The sequence below is a fragment of the Ursus arctos genome, unplaced genomic scaffold (genome assembly GCF_023065955.2).
Source record: "Ursus arctos isolate Adak ecotype North America unplaced genomic scaffold, UrsArc2.0 scaffold_12, whole genome shotgun sequence".
NCBI classification, from domain to species: domain Eukaryota; kingdom Metazoa; phylum Chordata; class Mammalia; order Carnivora; family Ursidae; genus Ursus; species Ursus arctos.
Genome location: NW_026622786.1, coordinates 33,775,051 through 33,800,106, shown reverse-complemented (window position 1 = coordinate 33,800,106; position 25,056 = coordinate 33,775,051). Strand labels below are relative to the sequence as shown.

At 38.0% G+C, this 25,056-nt stretch overlaps 1 long non-coding RNA gene across 2 annotated transcripts in view; it reads right to left on the bottom strand.

The window, feature by feature from the left end:
• Positions 1-25,056, bottom strand: part of LOC130543437 (uncharacterized) — a 217,597-nt gene that overhangs the window by 80,313 nt on the left and 112,228 nt on the right. The window contains exon 3 of one of the 2 annotated variants that reach the window (XR_008958789.1): positions 6,346-6,408. This is a non-coding gene — a long non-coding RNA (uncharacterized LOC130543437). Of the gene's footprint in view, positions 1-4,599; positions 5,131-6,345; positions 6,409-25,056 lie in introns of those variants that run through there. The other variant, XR_008958788.1, reaches the window with a different exon arrangement.

Sequence of the window (25,056 nt, the reverse complement as noted above, 5' to 3'; positions counted from 1 at the left end):
TCGGCTCAGGGCGTGATCCCAGCGTTCTGGGATCGAGCCCCGCATCGGGCACCTCCGCTATGAGCCTGCTTCTTCCTCTCCCGCTCCCCCTGCTTGTGTTCCCTCTCTCGCTGGCTGTCTCTATCTCCGTCGAATAAATAAATAAAATCTTAAAAAAAAAATGATCATGTCGGTTGCTGTCCTCTGAGTTTAGGTTGGACAGGATGGAAGTGTTCAGAGTGGGTTTTGTTGAGCTGACGTAACAATGAATGCCACCAGAAATGCCATCTTGGGATGCCCATTTCTTGGGCAGGCATATATGATGGTTCTCTATAGCCTGACAGTGAGCTTAAATTCTGTGGTGTGGCCTTTACGGTCCTGATCAATGTGACTCTGTTTTCTGTTCCTGATCATGTGCCATGATTTCCAGACAGAAGTGTTTCTACTTTTTCCTTGCGTTCTGGGTCACCACTGCCTTCTCCTTCGCTCATTCTTGTTTGTATGTATGTTTGTTTGTTTGTTTGTTTGTTTTTTGGTCAAAAGTTTTACGCACACTGTTTCTCCTTGGCCTTAAATTCACCCCTCTCCAAGTACGCATTCCCAAGCCACCCTACGAGGCACACATTAAGTCCCCATTTCTCTGAGAAGCTTTCCCAGCATGATTTCTCTATGCTTTACATTTTTGGTTTTAGAACTGGATAGCACACTGAATCCATTTTCTTGTCCTTGTTTCATTTCTGTTCATTTTGCCCTTCCAAAGTAGCCCTGAGCCTTCTGAGGTCAGAGACCGTTCTATACAAGGCGATTGCATTTCATGTGAATACTGAAATTAGGCAATTAGAAATAGTGCAACAGAAAATATTTACGACCCCTCACTTGTCGCACAAAATTTGAAAAAGTTTAAAAAATGAATTTATAATTTCAAAACTGTCAAAAATTTTATAATTTCAAAGTGCTATGCCTTAGCCCTTACAACAGCATCTCTTCAGCTGTTAAACAGAAATGTTTTCCTTCTATTAGTGTCATTTGAGCCAGGCTTCCATTGATCTGAAATAAAATTGTAGTAAGTTGTTTGGTAACTACTCTGTCATTATTTTAATTTCAATATAATTATCATTTTTAAATTATAGTCTATTAAAAGTGAATCCAATCGTTTGTCAGCATTAATGCTAATAATGAGTACTAAAGAATGTGCCCCAACTAACTGAATTGGAAGTTAGATTTGATAAGAAAATACTGAGCCCAAAAGCCACCAGGATATGCTGTGAATCACTTAGAACAAAGTCCCTTGTGAAATTCTAAAGACTACGGGTGCCCCCACCCCCCGCCCCACCAAATCAACATTAAAACAAATACACTTCAGAATTCTCAAAAACTGTGAAAAAAAGAGATTTAAAAATGAAAATAAGAGAAAAAAAACCTCACTTGATGGAATGGCTGTAAGATCAATACCTCCAAATCTGCCCCAAAGCTATCACGCCCACAGATGTGTGAATAAATTCTGCCATGTCATCCCCTGCTTTATATTTGGAAATCCTGAATTCTGAAGACACGTACCTTTATTTTGTTATGTTGTTCCCTAAAGCATAAGGCTGCCAGATAAAATACAGGATGTCCAGTTAGATTTGAATATCAGATGAATAACAAAAGAATTATTGATAAAAGTTTCCTCTAAATATTGCATAAGACCTACTTACGATAAAAAAAAAAAACTATTCCTTGTTTATCTGACTTCAACTTTAACTGGATGTCCTCTATTTTAGAAACTAGCTAGATGATTTGTAGTTAAAACCCAACAAGTGTGTGTGTGTGTGTGCGTGCGCGCGCGCGTGCAAAAACCGAGTTTGAAAGATACTTAATGACAAGTCATCAGGTATAACCTCTTACCTAAAACAGGAGTCTGGTTTACAATGGCTTTCTTGGATTATTTCTGATTTATACAGTGATGGGGTTTATTCCACTTTGGGACAGCTCTAATGATTAGAATTTTAAAACAAAATTACCAAATCTTCCTAAAACTTCCTGTCCTAACAATAGGAAAAAAGTCTACTCATTATTTCAGAGGCTATCTCTGCAATATTTAAAGGCAGTCATATTGTTCCATCCTCTGACTCCTACTCCTATCTCCTCCGTGCTTTGTTTTCTTTTCTTCTGAGAAAATTATCAGTTCCGTAAGTCATCTCTCATAATGATTTAGTTTCCAAAGCCTTTACTAGTTCTAGTAATTATTCTCAGATATCATTATGATTTGACATTGTATAGCCTTTGAAGAATACTGTTGGATAAGAATCTCTTTCTCTCTCTCTCTGGCCCTGTCTCTGGCCCTGTCCCTCTCTTGCTCCTCCCCTCCCCTCCCACCACAGACCCAGGCACTAGTACATCTCCATCAACCGTATTTCCAAAGACCTTCATGACACTTTCAGCTAGAATCATTCTATCTTTTGTCCGTGTCCAAGTGCACTTTGTGCTTTTCCTTGGACACAAATTCCTATATTCAACAAATGTTTATTCAACACCTACTATGAGCGAGCCGCTATTACAGGTTCGGGAAACTAGTGAGGAATAAAAGAGACAAAGGCCCTGCTTTCATGGAGGTCACATTCAAATGGCAGAAGGCAAGAAATAACCCGCAAATTATATAGTTTGTCTGCTGGTGATACATACTCTGGAGACAAATAGAGCAGATAAAGGGGATGGAGGCAGAGCAGTTCTGCAGAAGGTAGTCAGGCAAGGCCACTTTGATAAAGTCACATTTTAGCAGATCCCTCTAGAAGTGAGAATAGAAGCCACGCAGATATCTAGAGCAATAACATACATGCAGGTAAAAGGAATCACAAAGATAACAACCTGAGGTGGGGGCATGTTTAGCGTGAGCGGCGAGAAAGCCGCTCTACCTAGAACGGAGAGAGCAAGGTGGGGAGGAAGGAAGAGGAGGAGAAGGAGGTATCCTGGGGCTGCATCCAGGTTATTTCTGAGCAAGTCATACCTGGAATGCGAAACGATGAACTCTTAGGGCAAGGACTGTCGGGAGAACGTGGGCAATACTGTTTGAATATGAGAGTGATCTGCCTGGACCATTTATCTCCTTGTGGATTACAGCTCTTCTTTGGCAGGAGAAAGAGCTGGGGGTTGTTTTTCTTTCCCTCGCTGCCCTGCTTGCTTTCCTCCTAAAGATGAAAGCTTGAATGATTACAGTGGGCTTCCTACATCTGAGGGTGATGTCCTTCGGCTGAAGCCACGTCAGCAGGTGTATTTTCTGGCTAGAGAAGCCAAGGAAATTCGTGCTCCAGTGTCAGTCTTTGTTTCTTCAAGAGTACGCGGAATTTTGCCTAACACGTGGTAAGTCAGAAATAAATGTTTACTAAACCGAGCTGTCGAATCACTCGATCTGTTTCTTTACCTCTGTTCATTAGGTTGACGCTATTGGTAACTTCAAGAGTCTCATCAATTCGGTAAGGATGGCAGTTTCCTACTTGTCCTATTCCACACGATTCATTTGTTGACCTGTTCTTCCCCCAGATGTAACACTTTCCCAAAGATTCTTCCAATCGTTTAATTCAAACTGCATCAAGTGGTCTTCATCAATGGCCACCAGGGATGCTTTCTTTAATCTAATTCCTTTCTTACCGCACTGCTATCTTGGCAGATGACAAGATACCCCTGCTATATTCATTTGTTCTGCTATTAATAGATACCTCTGCTATATTCATTTGTTCTGCTATCTTCTGCCCGTCACCATTAGGTACATCTTGACTGAAGAAACAAATAATATTTTGGCCCCATCTGGCACTTATTTTGTGCATAGCTGCAGAATCCCAGTTGCAGAATGCCGATAGCAAGGTAACTATCCTGGACCCATTGGTGAGCTTCCTTTTCTCTCCTCAAGACACTTATCAATTCCTCTAAATTCCAATCTTCTTAACCTCTGAACTAGAATCCTCTAGAATATCCCATAACTTTCCTCTGTTGCCCCATCCGCTCTTACCTAGTGAAACTTCTTTTTAATTTCTCCCTTCTACGGGATTCCATTTCTTCTCTGTACATTGTCGGAACGCAGCGAATGAGGACTGAGAGTAACTGGTTTGTATGTGTCACACTGTCTTACTTTCTTGATTTAAAATTTTCTCAAGCACCACACCCTGGCAGGCCCCTATTTTGATGAGCTATTTCTCCAAAGCTATCATCATTAACACACTTAGTCTTGTTGGCAAATATGCTTAGAGTTAGAAACAGAGATGAGGTGGGGCTAGGCAGATGGGAGTTAATTATCAGAAAATACTCCATTAAGTGAGGCCAATGAATGTCCCAATGAATGTGCCATTTAAATTCAAATTCACACTGTGAGTCACCAAATCTCCACTTCCTAAAGGGTTACTGGTCTGTCCCACATGACAGATGTTCAGCAGATACATTTTTAAAAGCTACCATGTCTATAATCCACAAAGCTCTTTCTCTTTTGGTAACATTAGTCAAAGAAAAACACATTTATTCTCCTTGCTAAGCTTAAAACAACAACAGGCAAAGCAAGCTAAGGTTTCTTCCTGCCCTGCCCTGTCTTTCTCTTTCAGCCGAATTATAGTCTTACTCATGCCCTGAATCAAAATTAGGATGAACAGTTACCTTCAAGTACAAATGAAGAGGGCCAGGTTGGGACTTGGGGGGCGGGGGCAGGGGGGCTCCCAACTGCTCCTCAGTGGCCAGTTCTTTCATTTCTAGAAACATAGCCTTCATATGTATTTATTCTTCTGCCCCACATGGATGTTCACGAAAAACCATTCTGTGGTCCTCCTCCTTTCTGTGTTTCTCCCTGCATTCCACTATGGCAGTCTGGGCACGCATCCAGCATCAGTAAATGAAAACCTCTCCATGCCGCCCGGCTTCAGCGTTGCATACCAGCAGCTCAGTGCTGTCTTTCCTGTCCCACATCCAAACGTTAGCATATACAATATCAATAAGCTATTCCTTTCATCTTCCCCACACTGTAGAGGTGTTTATATTTGTGTGGGACATTTAAGCAAGCCCAGCCAATGGGCTTGTACATCAGGCTAGGCCCCAGGCAGGGAGCAGGCTCAATTGGAAACAGGAACTGAAAGTGTTCTTGGTAAAACCCTGCCTCTGCCCAAATGTAGCTGTCTCACTCAATGCCTGACCTTCTTTAAAGAGGTCACCCTCAGAATTATGGGGCAGTTTGATAAGCTGGAATATACTAATTTATTGGCCATTAAAAAAAAAAGAGGAAACTTTATTTGGATTACTCTGCTTTCTTGAAAACTTTTTTTTTCATAATTAAAAACATCTGGAAGGCATTTTAATATATCATAAACAAGAGGAAATCCAAAGCACGTGACTTCTAAGAAAATGATGCCAATAGAACTCCTTGCCAAAATTTACTGTAATCTGTTTTTCTTTTTTTCCGGGGTGGGAGTTTGGAGGTGGGGGATTCAAGAAAGGAGGGCAAATGAGAATAACGTTGAGAATTCTACAGAGAAAACAGTGATTTCAAAATTAGTCTACTGCTATTTTTGGCCAGCGTTAGAAGACATTACACATTGGCAGAGCCTCTGAAATATATTTGGTTTCTTTTTAAAAATTAGTCATTTTACTGGTAAATTTCTTTCTGAAATGGATAAATAATTAAATAAACAAACTAAATTAGGAGGTTAAAATAAAAAGTAGAACCAGAAAGGAGACATCTTCCAGGGTGAACTTGGGTAAAGAACAAGCAATTTGCTCAGTATTTTATTCTTCCTTTTTATGCCCATCTTTCCTTTGGATAATAGTGTAATAAGGTTACGTGCCTCTCTACTAGACAGCACCCAAAATTGATGCCTGCATACAATAGTTCAAATGTTTCCCAATTCGTTTCATCAGGTAGAGCATAGGCTACCTTACAATATAAATGATGTGTTTTGAGGACTTTCCTCCTTTGTTAACCGTGGAGATAAATGAGAGATAATCATCAATCTCAAGAATTGAGCTCTCTTAGTATTGTGGGTAACACATTACACACACACCCCTGCACACACACACACACACACACACACACCCCTGCACACATGCATACAGCACCCCCCTCTGTAAAACAGACCTAAAAATATCAGTGTGGCCAACGGTTGCCTTATTTAGCTCCCAATTCTTGGATGCACACTTAATGATTTCATGAAAATAACAACGTACTTGGTGCAGACTATATTTTTAAGTATATAAATAGTTTATAAAAACTCATTGAACTGCTGTAAGTCTGTAATTACACAAAACACGTGAAAGAATCAGTGGTATTTTATAAGATGCAGGAACCTCTTATTTTCCTGGATAAACTCCAGATTTGGGATTGTGGAAAAGCTTGCGAACTAAAGGGAGACAAACCTGTGTTCAAATTAGCTTGGTACTTCACAGCAGTGACTGCTCTGCCTTTCGAGTTCTTCACCTCTAAAAAAGAAAAATATGATCTGTTTTTTTCCTAAGAATTAAACAAGATAACATAGATTAAGAATCTGGCACAGTTTCAGGGATATAATAGGACATTGAGGGAGATCTATTATTATTATTCTTGATATTTGTTTATTATTATCCAAAATATTCCATAAAGAAACCTGTCAGTGGCAAGACTTTTGGCCCATTTGTTTACCATTCTCCTTGTAGTTTTAGGGGGGCTGCTATTCTGCTTTGTCTCGTGATTAACTCACCCCTTCCTTACATTCTACCACGTGGGTGTGGGCCCTGGCTCTATCCCCCTAGGCCCTGAGGCAGACATATTAGAACCCTTAGATGTGGTCCTGACGTTGGAGGAGCTCTAGGTCTCTGTAGGGAAACAATTAGCTACAAAACACCCATTCATTTAGTGCCAGACATTGTGAGAGATGCTGCAGATAAGAAAGGAGTGAGACAAGCTTCCCGCTTGGCCAGAGGAGCTGGAGGCTGAGTCTGTCTCTCCAAGCACAGGTAGAGATTTAAACAACTGGCCAGCTGAGAAAAAGGGCATCTGTGTTCACTGTGGGAATTAAGGGATGGGTCACAGGTCAAGGTATACTTTGATACAATGTGGAAGATTGAAATAAGATCCAAAAAAATGAGGATTTAGGGTCTTATTTATAAGTATCTGTAAGAAAAAGACTGGTTTATAGAAAAAGACTTATTTTTTTTTAAGATTTTATTTATTTATTTATTTATTTGAGAGAGAGTGAGAGCTACAGAGAAAGAGAGCACACACAGAGGGAGAGGGAGAGAAACGGACTCCTTGCTGAGCAGGGAGCCCGACCATCCCAGGACCCTGGGATCCTGACCTGAGCTGAAGGCAGATGCTTAACCAACTGAGCCACCCAGGTGCCCTGAAAAGGACATTTATAAGTGAACTTGGGAGCCTATAAACTCCGTTAGGAACTGTACATTTCCCAAATTGTGGGAGCTGGCTGTATGGACAGAGTTTAGGGGTGGGGGACAAAATAAATACTCAAAGAGTATGGGCATTGAAACCAGAGAGATGTGGTGCTATATTCCACCCTCAGCAGTTTTCCAAGACAAAGCATTACATACATTATATGACCTTTCTTCTCTTTGATTTCCTCACCTGTGAAACGGGGTAATACGTATTCAGAGCTGTGGTGAAATTAGTTTATGTTAAGGATTGGCAGATGGGTAGCACTCAATAAATGGTGTTTATTATTATTGGCCATTATTATTAATCATCATTAAGAAGGCCAAAGGACTTACTTAATTTACAATCTCTTTCCTCGCAATGAAAATATAACTCATATCATTTAGAGATGTACATGTTTTTCCCGTATTGGTAGTATGAACATTAGCTAGTGTTTGGTCATTGGCCATAGAGATAAATTTCTCCTATATTTTAAAAGTGCCTTATCTACCATGATACATGTTGGAAGTTTTGATTATTTACCATTTTCCAAGAAATTATTAAAATAAAGGTACAGTGTCACTCTTTCAAAGATGACAGCCAACATTTTATAAAATTTATGTTAAACTAAAAAAAAATCATTTAAAACCCATATCTGAAGTAGGTGATAATGGATTACATTTGCCATTCTTCTGACTCCTCTGTCTTTAATAGAAACACAAAGCAATAGCCTGAATAATACTCAACTACAGATTAGGTGAAGGAGATCACACTTTTATTACAAAGGAAATCACAAGGCTAATTTGCATTGACCTGTTTAAGCAACAGTCTACCCACCACACTAATCGAGAAAATATTACCCAGAGACAGAAACGGAAGGGACTAGGCTAAGATAATGCTTTTGCTTTTTACATTCATATTTTAGAATCACGATCTCTTGAAGTAGGTTGTCAGATGGGTTAATGGGTCTTACTATCTCATTTTAACACTAAATACAAAAAAGCTGTTCATGGAATCTACACTTTCGAACAAGCTTCCATAAGCCATAATCCAATAATTGTTAGCTACACAAGAGGAATTCAGGACATTAAAACCTTCCATGAGGGAGGTGTGTTTAGTGGACTAGAGCTTTCAACATAAATATTGCTATGGGGGTATAACATAGCAAAAATTAAAACTGCAGATACAATATTCATATAAAAACATCTGCTGTATTGCGAGAAGGATATGGGTAAGGAAAATAATACATACTTGTATGTATAGAGAGAATATTAATAGCTGGTTCAGCAATTCTGGTTAGGCCTGGCATGTTATCTATTACCCTCATGAGTTTCAGAAATTTCTTTTTCTCATTTTGGATCTTGGCCTATGGTGATATTCTGCAGATTGCAGTATCTACTCATATGGTTTACCAATTTGTATTGTCAACCAGTCTGTGTACACACATTTCAAAGAGATATTTAGCTTTTGCTAGTGGAGCCATTTCCAGATCAGAGAGGAAAACAAAGGGGAAACCTCTCAGTCTAATGTTAAGAAATAAACAAACAAAACAAAAGCAAGCAAACAAACCCCAAACTCCAGACTGAGAGCAAGTAAATGTATTTAGAACAAGATAAATATGTTCAACGATCATTAACTATAACCTTGCACACTTAAGGATGTCAGCCATCATCTAATAGATAAGTAAGGGTAAAAAATATTTAGAGATGTTATTCACACTGCCTAAGTTAAAGTGTTACTGCTGCAGGAGGTCATCGGTAAATTTTAAAACAGTGCCCGATTACTCTTCCTCTGTGCTCAGTTACTGATGCTATCTGCCACGCTATAGTCAAACTCTGTAAATAAATAAACCAATAAAGCCCTTGGGGAGAAGTCCTTAATCTACAACACAGTGATTTTGTAGCTTGGAAAAAAAACTTTGGAAAATAAACTTTTGCAAAATAATACTAGGAATGGTATTCATCCTTCTGCTTATAGTGTTGAAAAAACACAGGCAGTGTGGTTCATTAATTTAACTGAATATTGTTGAGGCAACCGAGGTACTGGAGTTATTCCAGAGAATAAAGCAGACTGGGTCTCTGTCCTCAGAAAGCTTACGGTCCAGTATAGTGTTTCCTTAAAAGCCTTAATTTCCTTCCTTTCACATCCAAGGAAGAGGGATATTAACCAATCCATCATCCAAGCTTATCAACTCTGCCTCGAATGTAAAGGGTGTGCATGGTAGGAAATGATGTTGGAGAAGTAGGAAATCTCAAGGCTTTTTTTTTTTTTTTTAGAATTTTTCTTTTCTTTTCTTTTTTTTTTTTTTAAGATTTTATTTATTTATTTGACAGAGAGAGAGACAGCCAGCGAGAGAGGGAACACAAGCAGGGGGAGTGGGAGAGGAAGAAGCAGGCTCATAGCAGAGGAGCCTGATGTGGGGCTCGATCCCAGAATGCCGGGATCACGCCCTGAGCCGAAGGCAGATGCTTAACGACTGAGCCACCCAGGCGCCCCAGGAAATCTCAAGTCTTAGGCATAAACTCATCTTAGTGATAGTCCTCAACTTCCCAATGAGTAATATCACAAATGAGCTAAATTTCTGATTTCTTCCTTCATTACAATGTTGTAAAAAATGGGAAACTATGAGATAATTTTTGAGATGAAATAATTTTACATAAATCCTAGGTGTTTTCATTCACATCCATTTATTTGACACATTTTGGTTGTATGCCCATTAGACTCAAGAAGTTCACCATGGTCCTGGCCACTTAAAAAAAATAGAATGTAGTATATTCACTTACTAAAAGACAGAAAATGTTACTGATGATGTGATTGTAAAAGTGAAATGCTCCAAGATTGGGTCCTTAGATGATGAAAAAAGATAATTTCCACTTGAGAAGTGGCCATCAGGCTGACCCTGGACATATAGGTAAGATCTAGGTGTGTGGAAATGGCAGAGGAGGAATTCAGGAGGAACAAAATAGGCACAGAGTCAACAAGGCTTCCTCATTTGGTCGGTTAGACAATGTCATCCTCTGGGGTTTCCTAAGTACTTATGATCTAGGCACAAACTAGGAGCTCAGCATCCTGAAGTGTGTGGTGTACTGGAGTAGGACTAGGGGCCAGATTATAGCTGAGCTTTACTGAAAATTAATGACTCAACTTTGGTAAGCAAGGAACATCACTGGCAACTTTTGACTATGATCACAACTGTTCCTTAGGAAGATCAACTTTGCAGAATTTTGCTAAGTTGGTTAGAGATAAGAGAAGGTCTGTGAGAAAAGCCTAGCAAGAAATTGGTCAGGAGCCATGAACATAGTAAAGTTTGGAGTGATGTAAGCATTAGAGACTTGACAGTTGAATGGATTTAGGGTATATGGAAAAGAAAGTTGTCCAAAATTACCCCTAAGTGTCAAGTTTAGGTGATTGGGAGAATGGTATGTTGGAAAACGTTCTCAGAAAAAGAAGGAAGGAAGGAAGGAAGGAAGGAAGGAAGGAAGGAAGGAAGGAAGGAAGGAAGGGAGGAAGGAAGGAAGGAAAGAAGGAAGGAAGGAAGGGAGGGAGAGGGAAGGGGAGGGGAGGGGGAGGAGGGGAGGGGAGAGAAGGGGAGGGGAGGGGAGAGAAGGGGAGGGGAGGGGAAGGAAGGAAGAGAAAGAAAGAAAGAAAGAAAGAAAGAAAGAAAGAAAGAAAGAAAGGGAGAGAGAGAGAAAGAAAGAGGGGCACATACATTTGGGTAGGTTAAGTGTCCAACTCTTGATTTGGGCTATGGTTATGATCTCAGGGTTGTGAGATTGAGCCCCAAGTCAGAGTCCATGCTCAGCAGGGAATCTGCTTGAGATTCTCTCTCTCCCTCACCCTCTGCCTCTCTCCCTCCTTATGCACTGACTTTCTCTCTCTCTCAAATAAATAAATAAATCTTTAAAAAAATAAAAATAAAAGAATAAGAGAAAAGAAAAAGAAAAGAGAAAAGAGAGGAGAGGAAAAGAAAACAAACCTGCAATTTGTAGCATTTATCTGTGGAGTAAATGTTCACACCATGGCCAAACTGGAGTTGGGAACAGGGGCACACAGTAAGGCCCCATAAGCTGGTAAGAGCCAGCTCCAGCACGTGACTGCCAGTGATGGATACAGAGGAGTGAAGAGGGGAGACCTGAGAAAGGAGGTGGGAGTTTCAGCTTTACACACATTGAATTTGAAGTGACTAGCACAAGAATCAAAATAGCAATGTTCAGCAAACATTTGGAAATCCTGAATTGTAGTCCGTTGGAGAAGTCCATTGGCGATATCTATCTATATCTATCAACTGATTGATCTAACATATATATATTTATAAGTATATAAATATATAAATATAATATGTAAATATATAAATATATATTTAATATATAATACATATTAATTTAAGTTATATATAAACATATATATTTAAGGTTTGTCTGCATAGAAATTATATTAAAGGTGAACAAGATTACCTAGGTAGTGAATTCAAGGGGAGAAAAGACAGAGATAAGGACAGAATCTCAGAAAATAGTTGCATTTGGGAAGCAAGAGGAGGCAGAAAAGGAATAGCCTGGAGCGGTAGGAGGCAAATCAGAAGAGCGTTCCATTCTAGAAACCAGGGAAAAAACATTTTAAGAGGGCTTGGTTAAAGTGCCAAGGGTGGTGGCAAGGGCAAGGATAATGAAATGGAAATAAAAGTCTTTGAGATGAGTCTCTTTAGGACCCTGCGACTGTGGACAAGGCGGTTTCAGAAGAGCTGTGGGTGGGGAGAGAGTTTAGCAGTGTCTTCTCATTTTCCCAACATACTTGCCAGCGAAAGGAGTGAGAAAAGATGAAAGGGTAGGATCTTTTTCTTTTTTTGTTTTTTGAGCTATTATTATTTCAGTGGAAATTTAGCTGCAACATAAGGAGAAAAACAAACTCTCATAAGTCTCACTAGTAGCAAAAATGGCTCTCCTCCAAAGTTAAAAGCTTGCAAGCCCCATCGGGGCTGACCCTTGGGCTGCCCATTATTTGCTAGGAGCCTCACTTAGACAGTCCACTTGGGAGCAGAAAGATTCGTGGACAGCCGTGACCAAGCAAACAGAAGCAGTGGAACGAGCGACATCAATTCCATGAAGAGGAAGAATATGTATGACAAAGCATTTGCTTTATGAAAACTATGGAGGTGGGGAAAACAAGGGAGGCAATGCCAAGAACAAATATCTGAAAAAGTACATTCTTCTAGAATGACTTGTGTTGTTCAGCCAATTTACAGCTTAACATAACAGAACTGCCCTCTGAACCCACAATTCTTTGCCAAGTTGCTCCCCAAGTTGTTTTCTTCTTGCTTGGAACAGAGGATTTCCTCATTTCTACATTTCCAGATTCTACTAAAAATGTGAGCACTAGCCCATCTCTCTTCCTCCATTTTAATGTCCTAACTCTCATTATTTGCAAGTTGCCCAGAGAGCCTACACTGTGTTGTCTATACAACGCACAATGAAGAACAATACATATCTATTAATGACCTATCATAAACAGTTTCTGTGTGTTGATACAATTCTTCCTGCTCTTGCATTGTATCCTGATTATTTCACGTTTGCATCTGGTTCCTTACCTTTGAGGCGCTATAAACCTTGTCTTCTCCTTTCGTAAACCTCTCTTGCCTATAAGATGCATAATCAGAGGCTGGTTAAAAATATAAACTGATGCTTGTTGAATTGGATTGAAATTGGAAAAAAAAACAAAGAAATTTTCATTGAAATCTTTATGGGTAGTACTACATGGGAGCTATTGTGTAGCTGAAGATAAACTATAGTATATCTTTGTTTAAAAACACTTTGTTTTTAAAAGTAGGTTCTGGAGAAAAGGAATGGTTCCTCTAAAATGAATTTGGAAACAACTGGAAGATAAAAGTAATTTATCAATATCATCAGTTTCAACTATAACGGGGATAAGACTTTTTGAAATAAATTAATTGACCCTCCCCCTATTCAGCCAGAGGCATCCATTATCTCAGGCAGGATTTGGATTATTAAAGCAGGAATACAAAGAGGAAAAAAGGCATTGTTCAAGGAAGGTTGTTGTTTTTTATTTTTTATCAGTGTGTAGTGAGACAAAGGTCTTGTGAATCAGGATTTGTGGCAAAAGAAAGGGAGTTTCTAAATTCCAGGAGCTTCTTACATACACAAATTAAACCACAGGAGTATGAAAATATGCTTTAGTATAGAGAGGAAAAAGAGTATGATGTAGAGAAAGCTCAATTTCAACTAAAAGAAAGCAAAAGTTGTAGTCCGAGCAGTGACTCCGAAAGAATTGGAGGGAAGGAGGCAGGAATCAAAATTAAGTGTCCTGGCTTTCCCCTCAGGAAGACTTAAGAGGTAAGATGGAAGGTTTGAAAAACTCAGTACTTGATGTTTCAGGTAGATATAGCTCGGGAAAATCACAAATGTCTGAAGAAAATACCTCAGGTCAGCATGATGATAGCCCAGGATGCCACTGAAGATGTTTCTAGGATGTCATTTAGAAATTGCTGACCTAGCAGTATTCAATCAGAGGGAAGTCCTGAGAAGAACCTTCAGGACAGCTTGCATCAACATCGGGGTTACCTCTATAGAGGAGAAAGGGCCATCTGACATATCGAAGTAGAAAGTGGGAGTGTGGAAGAGATCTAGAAGTTGCCTTATGAAGCTAAGAGGCACGAGAAGATAGTTGAATTGGGAAACAGTGGATGTACAAAGAGACCACCAGAGTGAGATTAGGAGCAGATGAAAGGACACTGACCAGAGATTCTGCAGAATTGGTAAGAGTTGAGATAGGGCTGTAGTGTAGTAAAAATGAAGCTGGACATTTCCTTGGCATTCGCCAGCCATGAGTGTCAACAGCATTATGCCACCCCCCCCCCCAAAAATCAATGGTAACAATAATTGAGGAGGCACTAGTGCTGCATGCTTGGTGACTAAAAAGACCCAATTGGCTGTTCACATCATAGACCAGCAAAGATGTGAAGGACAGCATGCAGACTTCCTTGCTCTTTGAAAGTAGGTACAGAAGCTTTTCCATGAACCCAAGCACCATCTTGAGAAATAGAAAAGGAATGAGAGAAATATCACCAAGAAGAAGCTAGACTTTGAATCAACTGAATATTTATCCAAAAAACTGTTTAAATGGACAAGTCTGGAATTCATTTAATTGCCAACGTTTGTGTTCCCCAATACGTAATGGGATGGAATGCTCGAACATTTCAATTAGTCATGGCAAATGAATAGCAACATTTCTTTCTTGCACACTTTGAATCACAGACTATACACTTTGAGATGCAAACTAATAGAAGAAAAACACAAGCGTTGGAAAGTGTGGTTTGGGGGAAACCATTTTTAAATTGGCAGGATATTTTTTTGGCCATTTCTAAAGTGAAAAGTAGAGAAAGAAAATAATTGAAGAGAAGGCAATTTTTCCCTCGTACAAGGACATAGACTAAGAAGTGAGATCTGAATACCAATAGTAAAGCAAGGCACAATCTCAACACAGGCTTCAAGCTATTAAGGCTAACGCTACTGCTAGGAAACCGAGCACAGTCCACAGCTTCAACACCTGAAGCATCAAAAATGAAAGGAAAAGTTTGTTTCCTAAAACAAAATGTAAGATTAAAGAAGTACATTAGGGTAAAGTTTATTGACAAAGGCGTAGTATCTAGAAAGTTCATTTAAATCACGCTCTGAGGGTGTGACCTTTTAATAGACTGTGGAAATGTTAAAATGCAACAATGCACTTATATTATTTAACAAATGTTCTATTTCACAGGAGAAAGCTTGAGAAAAAACATATACTGTATTGAATTCAGAAATTTGCGACAGCACGCTACCGTGCAGGATGGGCTCATGCTCACTTGGAAGACGTCCCCAGTAACCTGTGGGCAGTTACCCAGACAGGAGATGCACAGAATCTTGATTATCATACAAGCTGAAGAAACTTGGTCAAGTTGAGGGGTTTTTTTTTCAATATAAAAATAAATCTGCCTGAAACTAGCTCTTTCTGATTGAAACTTTCAGTTTATTAAAAACAGAATTTTGGTGTAGTTACTGGAAAATGTATATTTATTATTGCATAGTGTCTTCCAAAGCTGATGAAAAAGTCATTCATATCTATTGTCATATTATTCTCAAGAAAAAAGTTTCCATTTCATAGCTCTGCAGATACCAAATGCCACACATTTAAAAAAAATTAATAATATAAATATTAAAATAACTTGGTAAATGCATCTCCTTCTTTATAAAATTCTCCCTCCCAATCCACATTCTGCCCCCTCCAAAAAAGTACCACTATGAAGAATTTTGAAGATTAAACTTCCCCACAGTTGGGCCTCAGGTGAAGAAATGTTATAAAAGTAAACTGGAACATTAGAAGAAGATACAAATGAGTTATACGGATTGGCAAACAGATTCAACTCCACTGGCAATCAAAGGACAGCAAGTGAAAACGAGATTCAAATTTTTTCCCATTAAATGTGGTAGAAGAGTTTTCTGTTTTGTTTTTATTGTTTATCCTCGTGTTTGCCACTGTATAGTGAGAGAAGCCCTCTCATCCGTGGTGGGTGGAAGCATAATTTGGTGCAATCTTTCTGTAAAACACTTTAAAAATATGTATGGAATGTCTACAAATGTTGATAGGATTTGAACAATAATCTCCATACCTGAAAATCTAACCTAAAGATATAGAGGTAACTCAGCGAACCATGTGCAAGCATTTTTATCAAATACTTGTTGTAAGAGAAAAAAATGGAAATAATCTAACTGTCCAGAGATAAGAAACAAATCAAATAAAAAACAGAATTCTTTTTGCTTGCCTCACTTTGGAGACAGCCACACGGGCTTTTGAGTTCAGTTCTCCACTAGTCAATATCACACTGGACCCAAGGGCCATTTAATTCTGGCATTAATCCATTTGCTAATAGTATAGTAGGCTGTTGATTAAGAATATGTTTTCAGGGGCGCCTGGGTGGCGCAGCGGTTAAGCGTCTGCCTTTGGCTCAGGGCGTGATCCCGGCATTACGGGATCGAGCCCCACATCAGGCTCCTCCACTAGGAGCCTGCTTCTTCCTCTCCTACTCCCCCTGCTTTTGTTCCCTCTCTCGCTGGCTGTCTCTATCTCTGTCGAATAAATAAATAAAATCTTTAAAAAAAAAAAGAATATGTTTTCAAAGGCTGTGTAAAACAACAGTAAAATTCTCACCATAGAATTTTTTGCGGGTGTGTGTGTATTTGGAAGGGAGGGGAAGAAAAATAGTCCAAAATGCTAATAGAAGTTCTCTCTCAGTGGTAAAATACTGTGTGATTTTATCTTATTTTTTTTCTTTAACTTTTTAAATTTTATAAATTTTCTACTGTGAAAGTTCATTAGTTTCAAGATCAGAAAAAAAGGTAAAATTATTAGAACTGAAGACAAAATAAATGCTGAAAACATCAGGCCTATTATATTTTACAAATAAAATTCAAGTTTCCCAAATTCATCTATTTGTATATAATATTCTATTGAATATTTTCATAAAAATAGAAATGAAGTTCACAAACATTCCAAAAATGCTGTTAAACTTCTGCCCCCAAATCATGAATATTAAGAATATTTCAGATTTTTATAGTAATCCACATTTTTCAAAGCAGTTGCATATACATGAATCATCTGCCTCTACTCCTCCCTCAACCTCTTTTCATTATAGAATCAGAATTTGAGGTGAAAGGAACCCTAGTAGCCAACCAATTGAAATCCAGCTTAGGGCAAAGGAATTTATCATAACACCCCTGAGAGAATCTTCAACCATGTGACTATTTCTAAAGCTCATGACGCCACAAGACATTCTCATTTTCTGGACAGCTTTAGTTGTTATAAAGTTCTTCTTATACGGAATGAAAACAAAAGAATGTAATGGCTACTAACCCTGTACTTCCTGTGTAAAAAGACATTGATCATTCCCAGCCCTGAGCTTCCATGTTTTTAGAAGCATGGTCCACAGATGACCTGCATGAAACCACCTGAGAACCTCTTTTGAAATAAGCGGTTTCCAGCCCCAACTGGAGACCTGCTGAACCAGAATATCTGGAGATGGAGCCCAGGATTATTCATTTTCACTAACTTCTTAATTGATCCTTGGACATCTTATGGGGGGGAGGTAGAAGGTTCTTCCGGGAAAGAATAAACCATTCTTCGTTGCTTGCTTTGGTTGGAAGACTACAATAGGGGTTTGGATGTTCAATCCTCCATTGGCCAACATGACACATGATCTGATGGCCACTTCATCCCAGCGTTACTCCCCTTGCTAAACTACTCAACATTAAAACATTCATCATGTATTGTGTCAGGCACGATGCCGGCTTCTGAGGACACAGAGATGAAGTAAGTGTGATCTCTGCCGGTGAGGAGCTCATTGCCAGGCACAGTATTTTGTGATCTATGTAACTGAGAGTGGTTGACCTTTTCTGGTGCCAGAATTTGATTTTTTCTTTTTTCCTGTTATCTTGCTCCGGAAGGTAATATCAATTGGAAAGACTGTCATAAGAAATAGGTACTAGGGTTTATTTTTCTAATAATTAGGCACTGGTGATTAGAATCAATCCTTGTCCCTTCTTTACGTCCCAATTAAGCATCTCCACATAGTTGGCCTGGATAATTTTCAGGGTCTTTACACATTTTTGTTTTATTTTCATCTAATGAATGTGGTGTATGTGTACACACACACACACACACACACACACAAACATTTTTTTACTAAAGTGAAATTCACATAAAATTAGCCATTTTAAAGTGAGCAAACAATTTAGTGACATTTAGTACATTCATAACGTGCAGCCATCACCTCTGTTTAGTTCCCAAACATTTTCATAACCCCAAAAGGAATCCCCATACCCATTAAGCAGTCACTCCCAACCACCCTCCACTCCATGAATATTTTTGATAATTTCTTTTCTGTTTAATTTTTTATACCTCTTCACATTTTGCCTGTTAAGTCTTTTTAACACTGAGAGATTGTTTCTGGCTCCATCAGCATTTATTCCATGCAATGTTCTATATTGTGGGCAGCTGATATCATCTCATCTCTTTAGTTCTATAATGAACACTTAAATTTCAGACTGATGTGAAAAATCATTTTTGTGATAGCTATTGCATGACTTATTTTAATTATAAAAGTAATATGTATTTATTGTGAACGGTGAAATAATATATAAATGAAATAAAAAGTAAGATTCTCTCATAAGTCCCCCACGTTTATCAGAGTAACTATTAGTGATGATTTACTTGTGTGGCAATCCAGATTTCTTGATTCAATTACATGCATATACTCCTCCCCAAATTATATCATATTACTCATATAATTATATCAATGATCAGAGTTCTACCACTTGTTCATTAATTTTATATTTCATTTATTTATTAATTCTTTCAACCAATAGCTACTGGAAACTCATTAGATGACAAGAATTCTGGGAGATGAGGATACAGAGGTGAATAAAGATCCATGTCAGCCTCTGTCAGGTCATTATTTGAAATAAGTATACATCATTCCATCATCTCGATGTACCATAATTTAACGCAATTAATGTAACCATTCTTCTACTAATGCACAGCAAAAATTCTTTAACCAAAATGCATTGACTACCAGCTACCACAGAGTAGTGCAGACTGAGATAAGGAATATATTTGTTTCTTGTTTTTGTAAGTAAATACAAATTAAATAGTATTCAGCTTCACTTTTACAATATTAAAATAACCTTTCTTTTGTACTTGAAGTAAAGTTAGCTTTTGGAGGGAGTTGTGGGTCAAGCAGTCTCAGTGATTCCAACTATGCGCTCAAGATACAGGGAATAAATCTATCCCATCCGAAAAGACTCGCAGCAGAAGAAATCATCAAAAGAATTAAAACCTTTCTGGCAAGGGTACCAACCGTTCAAAAGGACACCTGACAAATGAGAACAGATATACCATAAAAAATGGATGCCTGCCAGCTTTGGCAGTGCATAGCTTAGTATATACACGGTACGCATAGCCAATCCCCAGTTTGATTGAGTCCTGCACCTCTTTTATGTAGGTTGCTTGTTTGTTTTGTTTTGTGGGAAATGGGCAATATTTGTGCTTTTTCATTTACATATTTGGCTATGTGGAAACCCCAGGGAATGAATCATTCTGGATAGCTGAAAATTTTAATCATTTTTGATGGAAATCTTTCTAAAATGGATTTCACACTTCCCTGCCTTCTTAAACAGAGTGGATGGAATGTAATTAATCTTTTTTTGATGACTTGGTTTTATCATTATGAACATTAATGACTGTGCTGTGCTATCCAGAGATGACATCCTCAACATGGATCGTGGTATGTGGGATGGCCTGTGGGTCCTATCAGTCTTTTTGAATATTTGTGTCTAGGTTATATTCTTCCCTTTGACGCAGCACAGTGTAGGTGCAAAGAGGTGGGCTTAGGAGGAAAAAATGCTGTGTTCAAATCCCAGCTCTTGATTTGAATGCCAGTTCCTCTTTTGACCTCAGTTTCTTCATCTGTAAAATGATCACAGTAACTCACCTAACAGAGATGTAATAAGGATTAAATAATGGGTCTTAAGTGTAAATGGAAAATAAACCAGTGTTAGTTTCTGTCTTACTAATTAAAAAGGTGCTTACTAATTAAAAACCATTTTTTTTCCGATCATTCTGCAGTTTCTATTCCGCTGTGGGACTGGAAGCTGGACGGTGGAGTTGAAAGTTGTGACATTGATGCTGAGTGCTTAGATATACTAGTTACTTTTTGTTCCTAACTGTGTAAGAACACTTCCGCCTCCATAAAATAGAGTTTTGGAGGAGAAAATGCAACTTGGAGATTTTGAACTCAGTACATAATGGGGAAAGTGTTCTAAAGCAGTCTGCATATCCTCTTCTAGGTTATAAACTTGGTAATTTCCAGAAAAATAATCATTTAAAAAATTAAATCAGCTGTATTTACCAAGGACCACTAGTTTTGTGTCTAGGTTCTGGATATAAAGCAGAGGAAGAAAGAGAGAAAGAGAGAAAAGAAATAAAGGAAAAGAGGAAAAGAAAAGAAAAAAGGGAGGGAGGGAGGAAGAGGGGAAGGAAGGAAGGAAAGAAGAAGGAAGGAAGGGAAAGAGAGAGAGAGAGAGGAACCTCTGTTACCATGTAGCTTCCATTTTGATGAGATAGAAAATAAAATACATAGATAATAAAATGTATAGTGCATCATTTTGTAAGTCCTCTTGAGGAAAAAAAAAAAAGTGGAAAAGGGATATATATAAAGCCAAAGAGTCGGGGAGAGATTGTATTAAACACAATAATTAATGAAGACCCATGGAGAGGATGGCATTTGAAGAAAGGCTTAAAGAAGACAACTACAGATATATTTTGCTGGCAGACTTGTTCAAGAAAAGGGAATAGTAAATACAAAAGGAGGCCAGAAAGTGCCTGGTGTGCTCGTGGAATAGAAAGGAATCCCAGAGACTGGAGCCGACTAATTATGTCAGATGGTGATGAGAGCTAAGGACAAACAAAAATCAAGCACAAAAGGATATGAGGAATGTCTGGACTGAGGTGGTGGGTGGTGCTAAGACACAACTTTATACAGGCAAGATGACACATGTGAGAAAACACTGAGGTTGGCAAGGGAGCAAGTCATACAGGTTTTTGAGGCCATAGCTTTCCAGGCAAAAGTGGAAAGGCCCCGAGACATTGTGTGTCTGAGTGGCTCAAAGAACAGCAAGGGGGCCTGTTAACTAAAAAGGAGTAACCCACAGGGAAAGTAGTTGGAGATGATATTAAAGGGATAGCAAAAGCAAGATTATATAGTGCTTTAGGCCATTATATATATTAACTTTTACTATGGGTGAAATGGGGAGCTATTGCAGGGTTCTTAACAGAGGGGTGGCTCTCTTTTTCTTTTCTTTCTTTCTTTCTTTCTTTCTTTCTTTCTTTCTTTCTTTCCCTTTCTTTCTTTCTCCCTTTCTTTCTTTCTTTCTTTCTTTCTTTCTTTCTTTCTTTCTTTCTTTCTTTCTTTCTTTCTTTCTTGCCAAAGCTATTAAAGGGATCATTTTGTTACTGGATTGACGATAGAGTGTAGGTGGATAAGGGAAAGATCAGGGAGAACAATTAAAAAGTTCCTGCAATAAATGATGGCTTCCATGAGGCTATTTAAGAAAAAGATACAAAGATATAGTTGTATTCTGAATATATTGAAAGCATAGCCCATAGCCCAGTGCTCATGGAATATCAGAGAAAGGAGATAAGACTGAGCAATAGAAAGTATAAAGTTGAGGAAATTTAAAAAAAGATATACTTTCAAAAAGGCTGTTACTTCAGCCTAGAATGAGTATCGGGAACCGTTACCCTTCCATGTGAAACAACAGAAAAATTGGATGGAATACATAAAATAAAAGCTTTCAAGATATTTCACATCAATAACGAGAGACAATGATTCTTGACAGAGAAGAAATAAAGTGAATCATACATTTGCCGAGACTCACTGGGTTGGTTTGTTTTGTTTTGTTTTTAAGATTTATTTCTTTGAGAGAGAGAGAGCATGAGCAGGCAGATGGAAGGGGAGAGGCAGACTCTTCCATGCAGGGAGTCCAATGTGGGGCTCAATCCCAGGACCATGGGATCAGGACATGAGCCGAAGTTAGATGCTTAACTGGCTGAGCCACCCAGGAGCCCCTGCCCTGACTTACTGTCTTGAGAGAATTTCCAGGCTGTACCACAGATGGGGGAACCCAAACAAAAGCTGATAGTTTCCATGAATTGAGGAAACAAAGGTGGGATTCTAGAGAAGTGTAATAGAGAGGAGAGATTTGCATAGAAAGGAAGATCCAGAGATCGCTAGAGGCTCTTCAGCTATGGTCAGAACTGATTTGTACAAATGTGTGAGGAAATTATCTGTAGCTGGAAAAAGGAACTGCCAGAAGAAATTGAAGGGAGTAGAGACTAAAGCTTACACAGAAAGGAGTAGTTTCTGTTCCCACCAAGCAGAGTGGGAAACCTTATAATTCATGGGGCATCAGAGCACTCACAAGGATTTTGCCTCAGTATTAGGGCAGAATTAATTCTACACTGAACATTTCTCTGGTTTCACCCAAGGAAGCTTAAAAGGAAGACCCAAAAAAGTAAAACTTTCAAGTAACTTTACTGCATTGTAGGTCATGGCTCAAGAATATTTTTAGGGATACAAGAATATCCAGCACCTAGCAAGGCAAATTTTTCATTGTCTAGCATACAATCCAGCATTACTGAGCATGTTAAGAAGCAGGGAAACACAATTCCCAATGAGGAGAAAATAAATTAATCAAGAAATGACACAGATAACGCAATTAATAGAACAAAGGCACTACAACAGTTATTTGTAATCATATTGTTTGTTCAAGAAGCTTAGGGGGAAATTGAGCATGTTAAGTAGAAGGAAGATAAAAGAAAGACCCAAACAGAACTTCTCAGGCAGAAAGTACAATGCTAGGATGAAAAACAATAATACTGAATTGGATTAATAGCATATTAGACATTTTAGAGGGAAAAAATAGTGAACTTGAAAATACAGAAACAGAAACCACTCAAAATAAAACTCAGAGAGAAAAGTTACTAAAAATTAAAATAAAACATAGCAAAGCATTAGGGAGTTGTAGGACTACTTTAAATAATATAACATACATGTAATTGGAGTCCCAAAAGAAGGGGAGAAGGGAAGGCAGAGGGAATAAGGGAAAAATATTTGAAGAAATAATGGCTGAAACATTTTCAACTTTATTTAAATCTCTAAAACTACAAATTCAATAAACCCAATCTTAGGAAACTTGAAGGAAACTATACCACCACTCATAATAAAATGACTTAAAACTGGTGATATATAGAAAATCTTAAATACAGTTAGACAAAAAAATGACATATTTTATGCAGAGGAACAAAGATTAAGAGGATTTATCCAGACTTCTTTCTAGGGAATAAAGAATGCAAACCTGAAGATAATGGAGCAACATCTTTAGAGCATTACGAAAACAAAAACAACCAAGAATTTTATACCCAGGTGAAATATCTTCCCCAAATGAAGCAAATGTAAGACTTTTAAGACATACAAAAGTAGAAAGAAATTATTATTGGTCACCTGCATTATAAGAAATGCTAAAGGAAGTTATTCAAGCAAAAGGAAAATTATACCAGAAGGAAATCTGCATCCAGGACTGAAGAACTCCTAAAATATTAACTATCTAGGTAATAAAAATATGTTTTCTTACTATCTAAATTCCTTTAAAAGATACTTGACTAAAGAAAATTTTTTAAAAAAAATTTATTGTGGGGTTTGTAACACAAGTAGAAGTAAAATGTATGAAAATAATAGCACATAGGCTGAGTGGGGATACACTTAAGTATACTGTTGTAAGTTTCTTATACATGAAGTGGCATATAGCACTTGAAAATAGACTGTGATAAGTAAATAACACGTACTACGAACTACTGAAATAACACCAAAAAAGAGTTATAGATGATAAGTCAAAATACTCAATTTCTAGAAAAAAAGGCAGATTTTAAAAAAAGGAAATAAAGGACATGGAAATGGTAGAAATTGGTAGAAATATGGTAGATTTTAACCCAACTACATCAACAATTACATTAAAGGTAAATAGTCTAAATGCCCCGACTAAAAGGCAAAGAGTATCGGATTGGATAAAAGAACAAGACCTTGCTTGTACCTGCAAAAAACCCACTTCAAATATAGAGACACAAACAAATTAGAAGTAAAGGATGGAAAGAGATATATATACTATGCTAGTACCAACCAAAAAAATTGGAGTGGTCATATTAATATGAGACAAAGTAGATTTTAGAGCAAAGAATATTACCATGGATAAAGAAATACAGTTCACAATGAAAGATGGGTGAAATCATCAAGAGGACCTCATAATCTTTTTTTGTTTGTTTGTTTAGTTTTTAGTTAAATTCCAGTTAGTTAGCATACAGTGTAATATTAGTTTCAGGTGTATGATTTAGTGATTCAGTACTCACATACAACATCTGGTGCTCATCAAAACAAGTACACTCCTTAATCCCCATCACCTGTTAAACCCACCCCTCCCCACCTTCCCTCCAGTAACCATCAGTTTGTTCTCTATAGTTAAGAGTCTGTCTCTTGGTTTTCTTCTCTCTCTTTTTTCCTCCATGATCATTTGTTTCTTAAATTCCACATATGATTGAATTCATATGGTATTTATTTTTCTCTGACTTATTTTGCTTAGCATAATACTCTCTAGCTCCATCCACATTGTTACAGATGGCAAGATTTCATTCTTTTTTGTGACTAATATTCTGGGGTGTGTGTGTGTGTGTGTGTGTGTGTGTGTGTACCACATCTTCTTTATCCAGTAATCATACAATGACATAATAATTTTAAATGTTTATGATTTAACAACAGAACTTCAAAATACATAACACAAAATCCATAGAACTACAGGGAGAAATAGACAAATATATAATTATAAATTGAGATTTTAACATTCCTCTCTCAATGAGTGATAAATAAATAAGGAAAAATCAGTGAAGATATATATTGGATCAACAATGCATCAGCCAACCCAAAAGCTGGTTGTTTGAGCAGATCACTAAAATTGGTAGATCTTTATCTAGATCAGAGAAAAAGATGGAAGGTGGAGATACAAATTAGTAATATCATGAATGAGAGAGGTGACATCACTACAGGTTCCACAGATACGAAAAGGACCATAAGAGAA